Here is a 16,963-nt window from a genome sequence, read left to right as displayed (position 1 = left end):
AGGCAAATCCTTGTCTCAGGTTCTTCTGTAGAATCACATGATCTCTTTATCTTTCTATAATGTGTTCTTGGTGAATGTCTTAGTTCCATCTTCCAGGTCACTAAGTTCTATTTGGTAATGTTGCCTATCTGTGATATTTGTAATTTTGTTAATTAAAACTTTAATTAAAAAAAATCTCTGAAATATTTATGAGTGAAATGGGCATCATATGTGGAACTTCTTTAAAGTAAATTGGGAAAGAGAAAAGTGGGAGTTTAGTTGAAATACAATGAGCCATGAGTTGATAATTGTTGAAGGGGGGTGAGAGGAACATGGACATTGAGTGTATACGTATGTGTGTATATATATATATATATATATATATATATCTTCTTTGCATATATTGAGTACATTTCATAATAAAAACTTGTTTTGAAATGACCTGTTGGTTGCTTTTCATTTTTCATGTATATAGTCCTAAATTTCTCTGAGATTATTAAAGACAGTTATGGACTTCCCCATTGGTGCTAGTGGTAAAGAACCTGACTGCCAATGCAGGAGACATAAGAGACACGCATTCAATCTGTGGGTTGGGAAGATTGCCTGGGAGAGGACATTGCAACCCACTCCAGTATTCTTGCCTGGAGAATCCCACGGACAGAGGAGCCTGGTGGGCTACAGTCCATAAGGTTGCAAAGAATTGGACATGACTGAAGTGACTTAGCACACACACAATTTACATCGTTTGCCCAATTCGCTTCATGTGTTTTATGTTACTTTTGGGTTTTATTGGTGGCATATTTTTCTTCATGGTGTTAGTTTTTCTCAGATAATTAGGAATCTCAAATGTTGTGGTTTTTAAAATTTTTGATCATCTTTGAATGTGAGAATCCCTGTTGGTTGGCTTGTTAGCTGATAGCAACCTACCTCAGATGAGTGGGAGGATAGATTGCACTGCCACCACCACTGTCCAAGAGTTTGGGACAGTTAAAGGCATTTCCCATCTTTTCTGGGAGAACCTACTTTCTTGGGTCATTGCTCTTCCTCTTTGGCTCCAGTTTCTCCACTCTTTGCTGTGTTCTGCTTATAAAAGCATAGATACAGGATATTGTTAGAAGGTAGTTTGTGTGAGGATGGGTCTCACTTTGTATATTTTCTCCAAATGCAGCTTTCTTCTTCATGAAAGTTGCAGGGCACCTTGTACCCACTTACTGTTGCTTTTGAAACTTCTTCCTTCCAAGCAACCCTTACTCCATAATGATCTATTTCCATATTTCTAGAGATATAATTTTCTTTGGCTTTAATTTCTCTTAAATATAATATTGTCCCCTTTCCATATTACAAAGATTCTCTTCCTGCACTGTTTAAATCAATTATTTGAAAAAAAAAATTTTGAGTTTGTTATTTTATGGCATTTGTGACAGAGGGAAAGGGAGTCATATGATCAAAGCTCACCATCTTGATCCAATTACTTTTTTATATCCATTGTGGCTTATATTTCTGTTGTTGCAACTCATTTCCTTGGCATCTAATTTATTATTTCTTGCATATCAATTTTTTGTCTTTGGTCTTGTTTTTTATTGTTTCAGGACTTTCTTTTTCTGTGTCAAACTTTTACATGCTATTGAAGGTGCTAGATGCCTATTTTCAAATTTGTTCTGGTTCTTATACTAGATTATTTTCAGAGGAGAACTTAACTCTGGGTTTTATAGTGACAATTCCTTTCCCATGATTGTGTTTTTCACAGGCTCCACTCCATGTTGTTGGTTTTCTTTTATGTTTCTTATCCACAATAAGCTAATCCCCATTGTTAGTGAACACCCAAGGTATTGGGCTGTTCCTTGGCTTTACTCACGGTTCTTGTGGGAGCAGGTAGAATTGCCTTTTCAGCAGGAGAGCAGGTTGACTCAGGAGCTCAGAGCACAGGACAGTTCCCTGCATCCAGTGTCTGGTGGTTGTGTCTCTGGTGTGGCTCCTTGCATGGATGCAGGAAGACACTCCTGATGCCCATTTCAATTTCTCTAATACTCACCATTCAAGATCCTCTCCACTCCTATAATCTAGATCTAAAGCTTTTTTGGTTGAAGCTAAACTTCACAGAAGCATTGTTCTACACTAGTCCTTTTCTACCTATGAATTTCTAGGTCTGAATGAAAATAGAGATTAATTTGTTCAGTTACTTAATAGTTATGACCTGCTTACTCCATACTTCACTAAGAGAACTGGTCTGGGAGTTGGAAGATGAAGATCTACCTTGTCTATTACCAAAGCAACATAGATGAGTAAATAAAGAGGCCCGGAAATTCTGGAAGTTACAGATTACCTAAGCCAGAAAGTGGTGATGAAGGAAACTTTTCTACGTTTTCTTTTTTCACATTGAATAGGCTTTCCTTATTTTGTCAGTCCTATCTCTAGGGTAAGTTTCTTCTATATGCTAACAATAACTCTGTTGGGGTTTGATTTGGGTGTTAGTGTGAAGTTTATTGTTTTGTTTTGTTTTCATAGACATTCTGGTGGGAAGTTGTTTGAATGTCTGACTCAAGGACTACTAGCAACTGCAGAAGTACAGTTTAACTTTTCATTTCTCTTAAGCATTGTTTTTTGCTTTGCAACAAAGCTCTTATCTTAAGTATAATTTTGCTGAAGCTTATCAATCTAGATTTTAAATATATTTGACACACCAATTTCATAGATGATGGGAGAAAATCATTTTCAAACCAATCCCAATTATTTGACAAAATTTTGATAGACACTGGTAATTCAATGTCATGCTGTCCAATAAAATGTTACCAGAAGTAACTCTCTTAGGTGCCTTCATGTCTTTGTTTTTCTTAACAAAACTTATTTGATAAGGTATGCGTTTGTGGCAGGACTTCCCTGATGGCTCAGTGGTAAAGAACCTGTGAACCAATACCGGGGAGGCAGGTTTGATCCCTGGGTCAGGAAGATCCCCTGGAGTAGGAAATGGCAACCCATTCCATTATTCTTATCTGGAAAATCCCATGGATGAGGATCCTAGTAGACTACAGACTGTGGGGTTGCAAAGAGTTGAACACGACTTTGCAACTAAACAACAATGTTTATGGCAATTCCACATATTGTGTCACTTAAGGTAGCATTTTGCCTCTGCCCTTTATAAAATTAAGAAATGCCAATATCATGCAGAGGAGAACCACCTCTCTCCATATATATATGCAATATATATATTGCATCTATACTATCACTACTACTCTCAATTATCTATACAAATCTTTTCAGGAGATATGATTAATGCCCCTAATTCTGAAATAAATATATGAAGATACAAAGAGCAAAAAATACTAGCATTTTAAATAAGGGCTGAACTATCAATCTGTCCACTCACCATTCTTTTATAAAGTATGACTTTGCTTTTCTTTAAAACCACCAAATACTTCACATGTTGAGTTTTATAAAGAGAACTTCTTATTTTGAAGCATTTCAAACTTGTTCTAAACATTTTGAAAGGTTCAGGAGACGTTTCTATGATATAATTAATACTTTTTATATTTGATACAGCCTGGGCATAATTTCTTAATTAGATTCACTAAGATATTGTCACAACAATTTTTCAAATGATTCAGAAATATGCTTTTTAAAAAGTATATCTTATATAAGTATGCACTGAAACTATTAAACATTTACCACCTTGGAAACTTTGATTTTGATCTGTTAATTATTGTTTTAAATGAATAGTGGAAAAGTTATGATGGGGAGTATCTGACACAGTCAGTATTCCTTACTGTCCACTGTGTGTCTATGATCTTAATATCACTATTAATTGCTAGGCTGCCTTGCTGCTGTGTTTCAAGTCACTTCTGAACATTATCCTGAAATGATGATAAAGACTGTTTGTTTTTATTCTTAGTGACTTGGGGTGCTGGCTAATCAAAACTTGAGTCTCTATAGACACATGCTGACTTCTCAGTGAGTTTCTAGGCTTTCAGGAATGTAAAACCATAGGTTCCTATCATCTTCAAAGGCTCCCTAGAACAACCATGAACCCCTGACAAGAATATATATAGGCTCTCATAAAAAGGTGATACTTACGGCACAGAGCTGGACTATAGATTTTTAGACCACTAGCATATATTTCCCCTTTGAAATTATTGAAGTGAATTATTAAAAAAAAGACTCTCACACTATATTATATCTGTATTTTTGGTAGAATGAATCTAGATTATACTACCTCAGAGAATTCTAGCTGAGTCAGGTGGTTGTCCCCTTTTCATAATATTTTTAAATAATATGTTTATTTTTTCTAATTATGAAAGAATTATATGTTTATTATAAGAAATATAAAAAGGGAGATGAATAAAATGAAAAAATACTCAGAGAAAAATCTTATTAACAATGGAGAAAATGCCTTTCAACAGTGACAGACTTTATTTTCTTGGGCTCCAAAATCACTGCAGATGAAATTAAAAGATGCTTGCTCCTTGGAAGAAAAGCTATGGCCAACCTAGACAGCATATTAAAAAGCAGAGGTATTACTTTGCCGACAAAGATCTGTATAGTCAAAGCTATGGTTTTTCCAGTAGTCATATATGGATGTGAGAGTTGGACTGTAAAGAAAGCTGAGCGCCAAAAAATTGATGCTTTTGAGCTGTGGTGTTGGAGAAGACTCCCTTGGAGTCTCCCTTGGAGACTCTCCCTTGGAGAGTCCCTTGGACTGCAAGGAGATCAAACCAGTCAATCCTAGAGGATTGATGCTGAAGCTGAGACTCTAATACTTTGGCCACCTGATGGGAAGAACTGACTCATTGGAAAGACCCTGATGCCAAGACAGATTGAAGGGAAGAGGAGAAGGGGATGACAGAGGATGAGATGGTTGGATGGCATCACTGACTCGATAGACATGAGTTTGAGCAAGATCTGGGAGTTGGTGATGGACAGGGAATCCTGGTGTGCTGCAGTTCATAGTGTCACAAACAGTCAGACACGACTGAGTGACTGAACCAAACTGAACTGAATTACACATGTAATACCTGAACCTCCTCTCTGTGTCTAATTAAATTACTAAAAGTAAGGTTAAAGTCCATTTGAATCACCATATTAAATTCTGGTCCCTATGCAGTTATTTCTGTTTTATATACACACATACAATATTGTTTTGGAAGATATTGAATTTATAGGTTGAATTTGAGAAAAACTGACCTGTTTGCAATTTGAAATATCCACCTCAATGGAAATGGTAGTTTTCCTTAACCAGTCTTCTTTTATGTCCTTCAGTAAAATATATATAGTTTTCTCTGTAGAAGTTTTACATTTTATTCCCAAGTTCTTTATAATTTTTTTATAACCTTCTGAATAGAATTTGTTTTATATATTCAAACTGATTATTGTTGGTTGGGAAGGATGTGAAAATTGCCATAGGAAGTTCAGGCTGCTATAACAAAAATACTGGGGGCTTCAACAACAAACATTTATTTCTCACCGTTCTGGAGACCGAGAAGGCCAAGTTCATGGCACGGGCAGATTCAGTATCTGATAAGGACCTGATTCCTGAGTTCATCGAGAGCAGCTGTCTTCTCATTGTGTCCTTGCATGGCAGAAAAAGCAATAGAGCTTTCTGGAATATGTCTCATAAGGGCACTAATTCCATCTGTAAGGGCTCCACCCCCTTGAGCTAATCACCACTCAAAGGCCCCAGCTCTTATTAGCATCGCCTTGAGGTTAGGATTTCAATATCTGAAATGCTGAGAGAACACAAATAGTCTATAACAGAAGCCTTTCATTACAAAGATGACATTAAGATCAGAAGTACACACTTCTTCTCTAGAAATAGAGATCAAATTCTGGCTTAATTTCAAAGGCTAAGATAATATTCCAAAAACAAATCCATTTTTATCCAAGTGTCTGCCTGCAGTAGAAGATACAAATTTTCCAACTTTTAATAACCTTTTTAGTAACTTCTGTTTCATACAAAAAACTATTATGTGGTTTGAAAGCGAAAGTGAAGTTGCTCAGTTGTGTCCAACTCTTTGAGACCTCATGTGCTGTAGCCTACCATGTTCCTCCGTCCATGGGATTTTCCAGGCAAGAATACTGGAGTGGGTTGCCATTTCCTTCTCCAGGGGATCTTCCTGACCCAGGGATCCAACCTGGGTCTCCCGCATTGTAGGCAGATGCTTTATGGTCTGAGCCACCAGGAAAGTCCTATTATGTGGTTTAGTTCTTAAAAAGCTATAATACACTTGCAGACAAATGTGCTATTGTGAAAATTAGTTCACAATAGGTTCAAAAAGGGTGTTAACTAATGGTAATAACTCAACAGTGAGTTAACTAAGTTTTTGAAAGATAATTTTTTTTCTTAAAAAATGTCATAATCTCACTTTGCTATTATGGTTTTGAGAGTCATGTTAATTTTTTTCTTTCTACTGTCACAGCATTTTATAATATAGTTTTCTCTACTACCACCATCACCATCATAAAATGTTCTGCTTTGGTTTGTTTAGTTTGGCTAACTTTTTCTTTCACAGTGGCATATTGGCAAGCCATTTGATTTTATATATTAACCTTTTATCCAGTCACCTTGTTCAAAATTAGTCTTAGTAATTCACAAGTGATTATTTTTAGTTTTCTAGGTATGTAATTATACATTCTACACATAATAACAACCTTATCTCTTTCTTTCCAGTATTTTTATCTGATTTCCTTTTCTTTTCAAATGTTTAGAAAAGAACATCTAGTTTTGTATACATAGGAACACAACAAGAGAGTAATGATTATGGCATCCTTATCTCATCCTTGACTTTAATTGGAGGGCTTGTAGTATTTTAGCATTGAATCCCAGGGACGGAGGAGCCTGGTGGGCTGCTCTCTATGGGGTCGCACAAAGTCGGACATGACTGACACGACTTAGCAGTATAGTGATTGCCATGGGTTTTCGTTCATACCTTTTAAATCAAGAACATCCCTTTGGATTTCTAGTTTGCAAAGTGTCATTTTTACAACTATAATGTTACCATTTATCAAATTATTTTCAGTATAAACTAGGATGTTACATAGTTTTATTACATAACTATTGTATAATTTACAGTTTTAGATTTTCCTTTGGTGCATTTCACAAATCTTGATCATGATATGTTCATTGAGTGAACTGCAGGATTCATCTTGCATGTGATCTAGAATTTAGGTCATATTTTGTGTATGTTCAAATTTTTTTCAAAAGTATGTGTTACAAGCAATAAATGCTGGAGAGGGTGTGGAGAAAAGGGAACCCTCTTACACTGTTGGTGGCAATGCAAACTAGTACAGCCACTATGGAGAACAGTGTGGAGATTCCTTAAAAAACTGGGAATAGAACTGCCATATGACCCAGCAATCCCACTGCTGGGCATACACACCGAGGAAACCAGAATTGAAAGAGACGCGTGTACCCCAATGTTCATCGCAGCACTGTTTACAATAGCCAGGACATGGAAGCAACCTAGATGTCCATCAGCAGACGAATGGATAAGGAAGCTGTGGTACATATACACAATGGAATATTACTCAGCCATTAAAAAAAAATACATTTGAATCGGTTCTACTGAGATGGATGAAACTGGAGCCCATTATACAGAGTGAAGTAAACCAGAAAGAAAAACACCAATACAGTATACTAATGCATATATATGGAATTTGAAAGATGGTAACGATAACCCTATATGCGAGACAGAATAAGAGACACAGATGCATAGAACAATCTTATGGACTCTGAGGGAGAAGGTGAGGGTGGGACGTTCTAGGAGAATAGCATTGAAACATGTATATTATCATATGTGAAACAGAACACCATTCCATGTTCGATGCATGAGACAAATGCTCAGGGCCGGGGCAATGGGATGACCCAGAGGGATGGGATGGGGAGGGAGGTGGGTGGGGGGTCCAGGAGGGGGAACACATGTAAACCCATGGCTGATTCATGTCAATGTATGGCAAAAACCACTACAATATTGTAAAGTAATTAGCCCCCAACTAAAATAAATAAATTTATATAAAAAAAAAATAAAAGAAGCTTGGAATATGCAAAAAAAAAAAAAAAGTATGTGTTAAATTTTACTCTCTTGCCAGTCATGCTGACTATGTCAACACAGCTGGCTCACCCCTCAGCTTCTACCTATAGATTTTTAATCAACATATTTGAGCTTATATTTGCCTATAATAATTTAGTCATTATATTCTTTCTCCACCTGTGTAAGTCAAGAACAGTAGCATACCTTCTCTCCCACCTGTCCCCTCACTTCCCACTTCTCATGTTGATAGCATGTAAATTGTATTTCCAGATTGTTATTAATAAATCTTTTAAAAACCCAGTTATTTAGGCTTAATGAATTTTTAAAAATTTGTTCATTGTTGCTGTTTCTTCTTGAACTCATTCTTCTGTTCAAATTACATACATTCATGGTACTTACAAGTATTTGTTAGTCTGTAATTGGTAAATGTTTTGTTTCATTCTCATATTCCAATGTCTTTTGTCTGACATAGATCCAGAATTATGCCTTTTTCAGTTTTTTACAGTTTTTTCACATTTAAAAAAAATTTATCCAATATTGTTGATGGGAAGACTATTCCCAGATGTAAGATTGATTTATGTCAATCAATAAAAAATCAATTATAGCAAGCAACCAGAAAATTTAACAGATACAAAATTTCATTTAAAATATTAAGAGAAGTTAAAGTGTATGCTATATTTAAACAAAGCAGCCCTTAGATTTCTGTGGGAAATGAATAAAACTGTATTAAAGGATGCAAAAATTGCAGAAAATACAAAGAATCTATACTCTTAGATGAGACAACTTGACAGATAAAATCATTAACATACCAATAATTTATAAATTCATTGGGAGCTTTATCAAAGATTTACCTGAAATCCTTACAGCTGCATTCTATGAGTATGACACTTGCTTAAAACAAAGAAACCAAAGGACTCAGATATGTGTGTGTGTATAAGTATGTGTGTGTGTGTGTGTGTGTGTGTGTATACATATATATATATATAGCTTGGTGAGCACACACTTGTGCATGTTATTATATATTCAAGAGTAAGCTTAAGTTTAGCTCTCAGCCTTTGTGGCTTTTTAATATACAATCTTTGCCAATTTTCATTATGCTAACTATATAAGAAAGAATTATGGATATTTTTTCTTCTAGTTTTTGGAATTGTTTATATGATATGAGAACCATTTTCTCTTTGAAAGTTTAGAAAGCTTAATCTATAAATATATCAAGTATGAAGATGTATTTGAATATAATGTCTTGATAACTTATAAAAGTTTCTTAGGAAAGCATTATCTACTTTTTCTATGAATTGATTTTGGTATTTTAAATTTTCCTAGAAAATTTACCATGTCATTGGATTTTTCAAAAGAGAGTTCTAGTTTTGCATGAGATTTCTTTAATGATTTAAAATAATTTCTGATTTTTATATTTTCTCTTTATATTTGTATAGATTTGACATAATTTTTAATTTTACATTATTTGAAAGAACCAGCTCTTATGTTTATTTTACATAGTATTCTCTTTTATTGTTGTTTGCTTTTTAAATAGTTATTCTTGTTATCATTAAATTTTCAATTCTTTATTTTCTTTTTCTTTTTATATTAAAAACACTCATACATATAGTAAGTATATGTTTTTCTAAATTACCTAATTTATAGGTACTGTTTTTAATTTTTATTAACTTTTACATAGCCCATCATCTAAGTTGTGGTATCTTTTTAAACTCACAACTCAAAAGATTTTTTTCTTTTTTTCAATATTCAAGTAGTTTAAGATTTTTATCCTTTGGTCCTTGGAAATATGGAAAAAATATATGCTATTAGTGTTCCTTAAGATATTAAAAACATTTTTCTAGTAATTAAATGAAAAATGAAGCAATTTTTTGTGATTCTAAGAAAATAATTTTAGATGCTTGCACTTTGTTTAGTTGCTTTCCCCTCCTCCTCCTTACACTGACGTGTATAGTTTATTACAAAATAATTCTAGATTTAAAAATCTTTGTTATTATTTACTTTAGAGTATATATTATCTCTTTCAATATTTATTATATTTGCATTAAATTTTGTTGTTGTTCATTCGCTCAGTCGTGTCTGACGCTTTGCGACCCCATGGACTGCAGCACTCCAGGCTTCCCTGTCCTTCACCATCTCCCAGAGTTTGCTCAAACTCATGTCCATTGAGTCAGTGATTCAGTGTCAATGATGCCGGTGACTCAATGACACCGAATCACTGGCTGTGTTAAGTTTGGTAGGCATATTACAAGAAATTTTCAAACAACACTGTGTGCTACCAATATTTTTTGATTATTACCAATGTCCCTTTATAATATTGTACAATGGCTCACGTTTTTAACTGTGTTAGATCCACCTCTCCATCAGCTGGAGAATTGCTGTTCAATAATTTTAAGGAATATAATGCCGGTGATAGTTTCTGGGCTCTGCATTCCTGACAATGTCTATTTTTCTTATGCGTGGCAGTGTATTTTTGTTGCATCTTGGCTTACTGTCGTGTTTTCCCTCAAAACTCTATAGCTTTGACTCCATTTGTCCCAGAGAGTTAACATAATAGAGAGAAAAAAACTGGACAACTTGATTTTCCTTTTCCTTTCAGAGATAGTGTGTTTTTGGCTTGTTTTCTGCCTGAATAGATGCATGAATTTTCCCTCATCGTTGTAATGGCAAGAGTTATCCGAACATACAGATCTTTTCAATCTATTTTGCCTAATGTGTTTATATGGCGGGAGTAAAGCCTATTCCCTTGCCTCACCATTCTGTCAGAGGTCTTTGGTAGTACTCTTGGTACCCTTGAAGCAGTCCTCATCCCATTCTCTAACCAGTTCCTTGGGAGAAGTTACTTTTCTGATTTGTGCATTTGGTAGGTGAGGATCAGCCTCATCTGAACATTACCATCTCTTCCTCTTCTTTTTTAGACTCAGCCTGCTGTGTGGAGGATACCTGGCTGGTGTTTCTGGGCACTTACTTTCTGGGGTAAGTGCCAGTTTCTATGTTGGAAGTTTCTAGTCACATGCTGTGCTAGTGACTCTGTGGGCATAGCTGGCGGATTCACAAATAATCTATTAAGAACACTACTGTAGCCTGTGATTTAAGTCAGGTCCTTGAATGAGCTTTATTGAGCAACTGATGCCTTTACTTCTCATTACCTGACTCTTTTGTCTTCTTTGTGATGGTCTGGGCCTCCTACCCCTCAACAGTTGTTACTTTTGATATATTTCTACATTTAACCCCAGGTCTTTCTTCAGGTCAGAACATTCTTCTTCTCCCTCCTCCTCCTTGCTTATATTCAGCTCTTTTTGTTCTTTATTTATCTTTAAATTTGGAAATTCCTATTTGTTATTTTGTTTCGTCTGAGTGTGGATCCTTGTGTATTTTATCACCTTCTATATCCCTTATCTAGCAGAAGGTAACCATATAAACAACCAGCCCAAGAAAAAATGGGGCAATGCTCCAGGCTCAGTTTTATGGTGTTTTTAGTGCGAAGGTAAATCTCTCCACTGTCTGTACCCAATTCTGTTACTGAATTTCTGAAACTATGAAGTAAAACTATAGCTATTAACTTTCTCCTGTCCCTTCATCTGGACCTAAATGGTAGAATCACATTTTCTCAGAAAAAATTCATTCAGTCTCTAAACGTTAACAAGCCTAGACCTCCCTTGGCAAGGATAGCAAAATAAAAAACAAAGCAAAGAACATCTCTTAGCATAGGAAAACATGTTGATACTCTGAATGGATCAATATGAAGGAATAAAATATGTACCAACATTTAAACAGAGCAATTGCAAATTGATGGGAGGAATGGCAAAGAATTTGGAGGCTCTGTTTTAAGCTCACTATACCTACTCTCAGCAGGAGCCAGCCATGCAATGCTTTCATTCTTGGATGTGCACAGCAGGAGAAAAGCCTTGCTAGTGATCACTGCTCTTTCCATGGTCGGTGGTCTCTAGTCTATAAAGCTGCCAGTTGTCTTCACCCAATCACATTAGAATGTGCTCTGGATTCCTGTTGGGATTCCATCTGCTTACTTTTCAGATGTTCCACAGTGGTTAAAGAATGAGCTGGCCCCTCTTTATTCCAATAATGTTTGCAGGTAGCAGACAATTCAAGAACTCTGATGTGTGAGGTGCCCATGGACAGTTTCTAGTGCTGATATGGGCATCATTTTTATGCATGGGTAGTTATTTCCATGACAATTTGGAAAGCAAAGTGAGCATGTAATCACTTTTAAGGTACTATCTTGTTTGTAAATCTGTTCACTTAAATGGGTCACAGGGTCCTGTGACTCTGTTTCCCTATTTGTAGAGATAATCTTAATTACTTCCCAGGGCATTAAGATAAATTTCATTTGTAGATTTGAAAAAAATTTGGGAGTGAATGTTGAATGCAATAAAAATCATTATTGAGCATTTGGGTAGTCGTGAACATCCTACCGAAAAGATAATGAGTTCAGGATTGAAATCTTCTATTTCTTTCTGTGAATACAGTATTTATTTTCTACATTAAAGACAGCCACTGGATATAAAAATTTTGTTTAGTGGAATGCTCAAAGGTAATCAGAATAGGAAGTAGTTATGTATTTTTGTAGCAGATCATGTGGGAAATCAGCATAGGAACAAATAAACTGTGTGGTTCCCTTTTGTTGTACATCTGTTCCTTCATATCTATTTAATTTGAAAAAATGGCTTCTTCAATAAAACAACCGTATTGTCAGGTGAGTGTATGCTCCTTGGTTCTTTCTTGTCACAACAAAGATTTGGAGTGATGGACATCAAAGCCCTAGGCGTGTCACAGCTCTCGGGTCTTGGACATACCGTTTTATAGCTCTCAGGTCTCCAACGGACCGTTTTATAGCTCTTAGACAAATCAGTGTTACAGCTCCGTGTTACAGCTCTGTTTTATTTAGATAATAGCAGGAAAATCCATCCTCGAGGTGTGAGGGCATGTTGACCCAAAGATGTGACGAGAAGAACGCCCCAGCACGCGGGGTGGTGGGGGGGGAGAGAGAGAGAGCGAGAGCGTGCTTTGGGTCCTTTTATATGTTTTTCCTTCCCCCTGGGCCTGCCTTATGCAAATTAGGCTAGCCACGAGTGCTGTTTGTTCCACCTGAAGTCCTCACTCCGGTCCTCGGACCTTCCTTTGTTCTATTTTCGCGGGCTTTTCCCTTCCTTGTCTTTTAGCCCCCACCATTTTGGACTCCTGTTTCCTATTCTAAATACCTAATACTTATGATAAGTTTACTATATTTCTATGATGTTATGATACAAGTATTTCTTTACTGCTAGAGTTTTAGTAAACAGAGGTATAAAACAGTGTTTCAGTTTGTTTCACTATTTGGTTTTCATTTTCTTAAAATCTCTTGAAATATAAGTGGAATTAATCAGAACCTAGGTAAACTCAAGACAATATTTTGGTGGCTTATTAATTTGAATTTTGCTTCTGGTCACTCATTAAAAAAAATTAACCTTTCATTAATGTAACTCCTTTTCAACTCTTAAACTTTCAACTCAAACTCTTAAACAGAGAGATTATGGTATATAGATTATTTTTGCAGGGTTTAGATCATTTGTTTGGGTTTGAGTCCTACATCATCATTATATAGCCATTTTAAACCTTGGTTTCCTAAATAGAATGGAGATTACCTACATTTACTGAATTTGTAATTATATATATGTGTGTGTATATATTTAGGTCATACCTGAATGGTCTAATGGTTTTCCCTACTTTCTTCAATTTAAGTCTGAACTTGGCAATAAGGAGTTCATGATCTGAGTCACAATCAGCTCCTGGTCTTGTTTTTACTGACTGTATAGAGATTCTCCATCTTTGGCTGCAAAGAATATAATCAATCTGATTTTGGTGTTGACTATCTGGTGATGCCCATGTGTAGAGTCTTCTCTTGTGTTGTTGGAAGAGGGTGTTTTATGACCAGTGTGTTCTCTTGGCAAAACTCTATTAGCCTTTACCCTGCTTCATTCTGTACTCCAAGGCCAAATTTGCCTGTTACTCCAGGTGTTTCTTGACTTCCCACTTTTGCATTCCAGTCCTCTATAATGAAAAGGACATCTTTTTTTGGGTGTTAGTTCTAAAAGGTCTTGTAGGTCTTCATAGAACTGTTCAACTTCAGCTTCTTCAGCATTACTGGTTGGGGCATATGCTTGGATTACCATGATATTGAATGGTTTGCCTTGGAAACGAACAGAGATCATTCTGTCATTTTTGAGATTGCATCCAAGTACTGCATTTCAGACTCTTTTGTTGACCATGATGGCTACTCCATTTCTTCTAAGGGATTCCTGCCCACAGTAGTAGATATAATGGTCATCTGAGTTAAATTCACCCATTCCAGTCCATCTTAGTTCACTGATTCCTAGAATGTCGATGTTCACTCTTGCCATCTCCTGTTTGACCACTTGCAATTTGCCTTGATTCATGGACTTAACATTCCAGGTTCCTACGCAATATTGCTGTTTACAGTATCGTACCTTGCTTCTATCACCAGTCACATCCACAACTGGATATTGTTTTTGCATTGGCTCCATCCCTTCATTCTTTCTGGAGTTATTTCTCCACTGATCTCCAGTAGCATTTTGGGCACCTACTGCTCTGGGGAGTTCCTCTTTCAGTATCCTATCTTTTTGCCTTTTCGTACTGTTCATGGGGTTCTCAAGGCAAGAATACTGAAGTGGTTTGCTGTTCCCTTCTCCAGTGGACCACATTCTGTCAGACCTCTCCACCATGACCCGTCCATCTTGGGTGGCCCCACATGGCATGGCTTAGTTTCATTGAGTTAGACAAGGCTGTGGTCTGTGTGATCAGATTGGCTAGTTTTCTGTGATTATAGTTTCAGTGTGTCTGCCCTCTGATGCCCTCTCGCAACACCTACCGTCTTACTTGGGTTTCTCTTACCTTGGATGTGGGGTATCTCTTCACGGCTGCTTCAGCAAAGTGCAGCCGCTGCTCCTTACCTTGGACAAGGGGTGTCTTCTCACGGTCACCCCTCCTGACCTTGAAAGTAGGGAAAACCACTACACCATTCAGGTATGACCTAAATCAAATCAGTGACAAATAGATTTAAGGGACTAGATCTGATAGACAGAGTGCCTGATGAACTATGGATGGAGGTTCGTGACATTGTACAGGAGACAGGGATCAAGACCATCCCCATGGAAAAAAATGCAAAAAAAGCAAATAGCTGTCTGAGGAGGCCTTACAAATACCTATGAAAAGAAGAGAAGTGAAAAGCGAAGGAGAAAAGAAAAGATATTCCCATTTGAATGCAGAGTTCCAAAGATAGCGAGGAGAGATAAGAAAGCCTTCCTCAACGATCAATGCAAAGAAATAGAGGAAAACAGCAGAATGGGAAAGACTGGAGATCTCTTCAAGAAAATTAGAGATATCAAGGGAACATTTCATGCAAAGATGGGCTTAATAAAGGACAGAAATAGTATGGACCTAACAGAAGCAGAAGATATTAAGAACAGGTGGCAAGAATACCCAGAAGAACTGTACAAAAAAGATCTTCACATCCCAGATAATCATGATGGAGTGATCACTCACCTAGACCCAGACATTCTGGAATGTGAAGTCAAGTGGGCCTTAGAAAGCATCACTATGAACAAAGCTAGTGGAGGTGATGGAATTCCAGTTGAGCTATTTCAAATCCTGAAAGATGATGCTGTGAAAGTGCTGCACTCGATACGCCAGCAAATCTGGAGAACTCAGCAGTGGCCACAGGACTGGAAAAGGTCAGTTTTCATCCCAATCCCAAAGAAAGGCAATGCCAAAGAATGCTCAAACTACCGCACAATTGCATTCATCTCACACACTAGTAAAGTAATGCTCAAAATTCTCCAAGCAAGGCTTCAGCAATACGTGAACTGTGAACTTCCAGGTGTTCAAGCTGGATTTAGAAAAGGCAGAGGAACCAGAGATCAAATTGCCAACATCTGCTGGATCATCGAAAAAGCGAGAGTTCCAGAAAAACATCTATTTCTGCTTTATTGACTATGCCAAAGCCTTCGACTGTGTGGATCACCACAAAGTGTGGAAAATTTTGAAAGAGATAGGAATACCAGACCACCTGACCTGTCTCTTGAGAAACCTGTATGCAGGTCAGGAAGCAACAGTTAGAACTGGACAACAGAGTGGTTCCAAATAGGACAAGGAGTACATTAAGGCTGTATATTGTCACCCTGCTTATTTAACTTATATGCAGAGTACATCATGAGAAATGCTGGGCTGGAAGAAGCACAAGCTGGAATCAAGATTGCTGGGAGAAATATCAACCTCAGATATGCAGATGACACCACCCTTATGGCAGAAAGTGAAGAGGAACTAAAAAGCCTCTTGATGAAACTGAGAGAGGAGAGTGTAAAAGTTGGCTTAAAGCTCAACATTCAGAAAACTAAGATCATGGCATCCGGTCCCATCACTTCATGGATAATGGATGGGGAAACATTGGAAACAGTGTCAGAGTTTATTTTTACAGGCTCCAAAATCACTGTAGATAGTGATTGCAGCCATGAAATTAAAAGGCACTTACTCCTTGGAAGGAAAGTTATGACCAACCTAGATAGCATGTTAAAAAGCAGAGATATTACTTTGCCAACAAAGGTCTGTCTAGTCAAGGCTATGGTTTTTCCAGTAGTCATGTATGGATGTGAGAGTTGGAGTGTGAAGAAAGCTGAGTGCCGAAGAATTGATGCTTTTGAGCTGTGGTGTTGGAGAAGACTCTTGAGAGCCCCTTGGACTGCAAGGAGATCCAACCAGTCCATCCTAAAGGAGATCAGTCCTGGGTGTTCATTGGAAGGACTGATGTTGAAGCTGAAACTCCAATTTTTTGGCCACCTCAAGCAAAGAGTTGACTCATTTGAAAAGACCCTGATGCTGGGAATGATTGGGAGCAGGAGGAGAAGGGGACAACAGAAGATGAGATGGCTGGATGGCATCACTGACTGGATAGAAAT

General features: G+C 37.0%; 1 long non-coding RNA gene across 1 annotated transcript in view; it reads left to right on the top strand.

Annotated features, from left to right (window-relative positions):
• The window catches only part of LOC145512761 (uncharacterized), a 615,780-nt gene that overhangs the window by 347,519 nt on the left and 251,298 nt on the right, over positions 1–16,963 (top strand). The window contains exon 5 of the long non-coding RNA XR_014058773.1: positions 10,913–10,970. This is a non-coding gene — a long non-coding RNA (uncharacterized LOC145512761). The remainder of the gene's footprint in view (positions 1–10,912; positions 10,971–16,963) is intronic.

The sequence above is a fragment of the Giraffa tippelskirchi genome, chromosome 7 (genome assembly GCF_054371585.1).
Source record: "Giraffa tippelskirchi isolate mGirTip1 chromosome 7, T2T-mGirTip1v1.2.pri, whole genome shotgun sequence".
Taxonomy (NCBI): Eukaryota; Metazoa; Chordata; class Mammalia; order Artiodactyla; family Giraffidae; genus Giraffa; species Giraffa tippelskirchi.
Note: the sequence above shows the minus strand (reverse complement) of the source record. Positions and strands in the feature narration are given on the sequence as shown.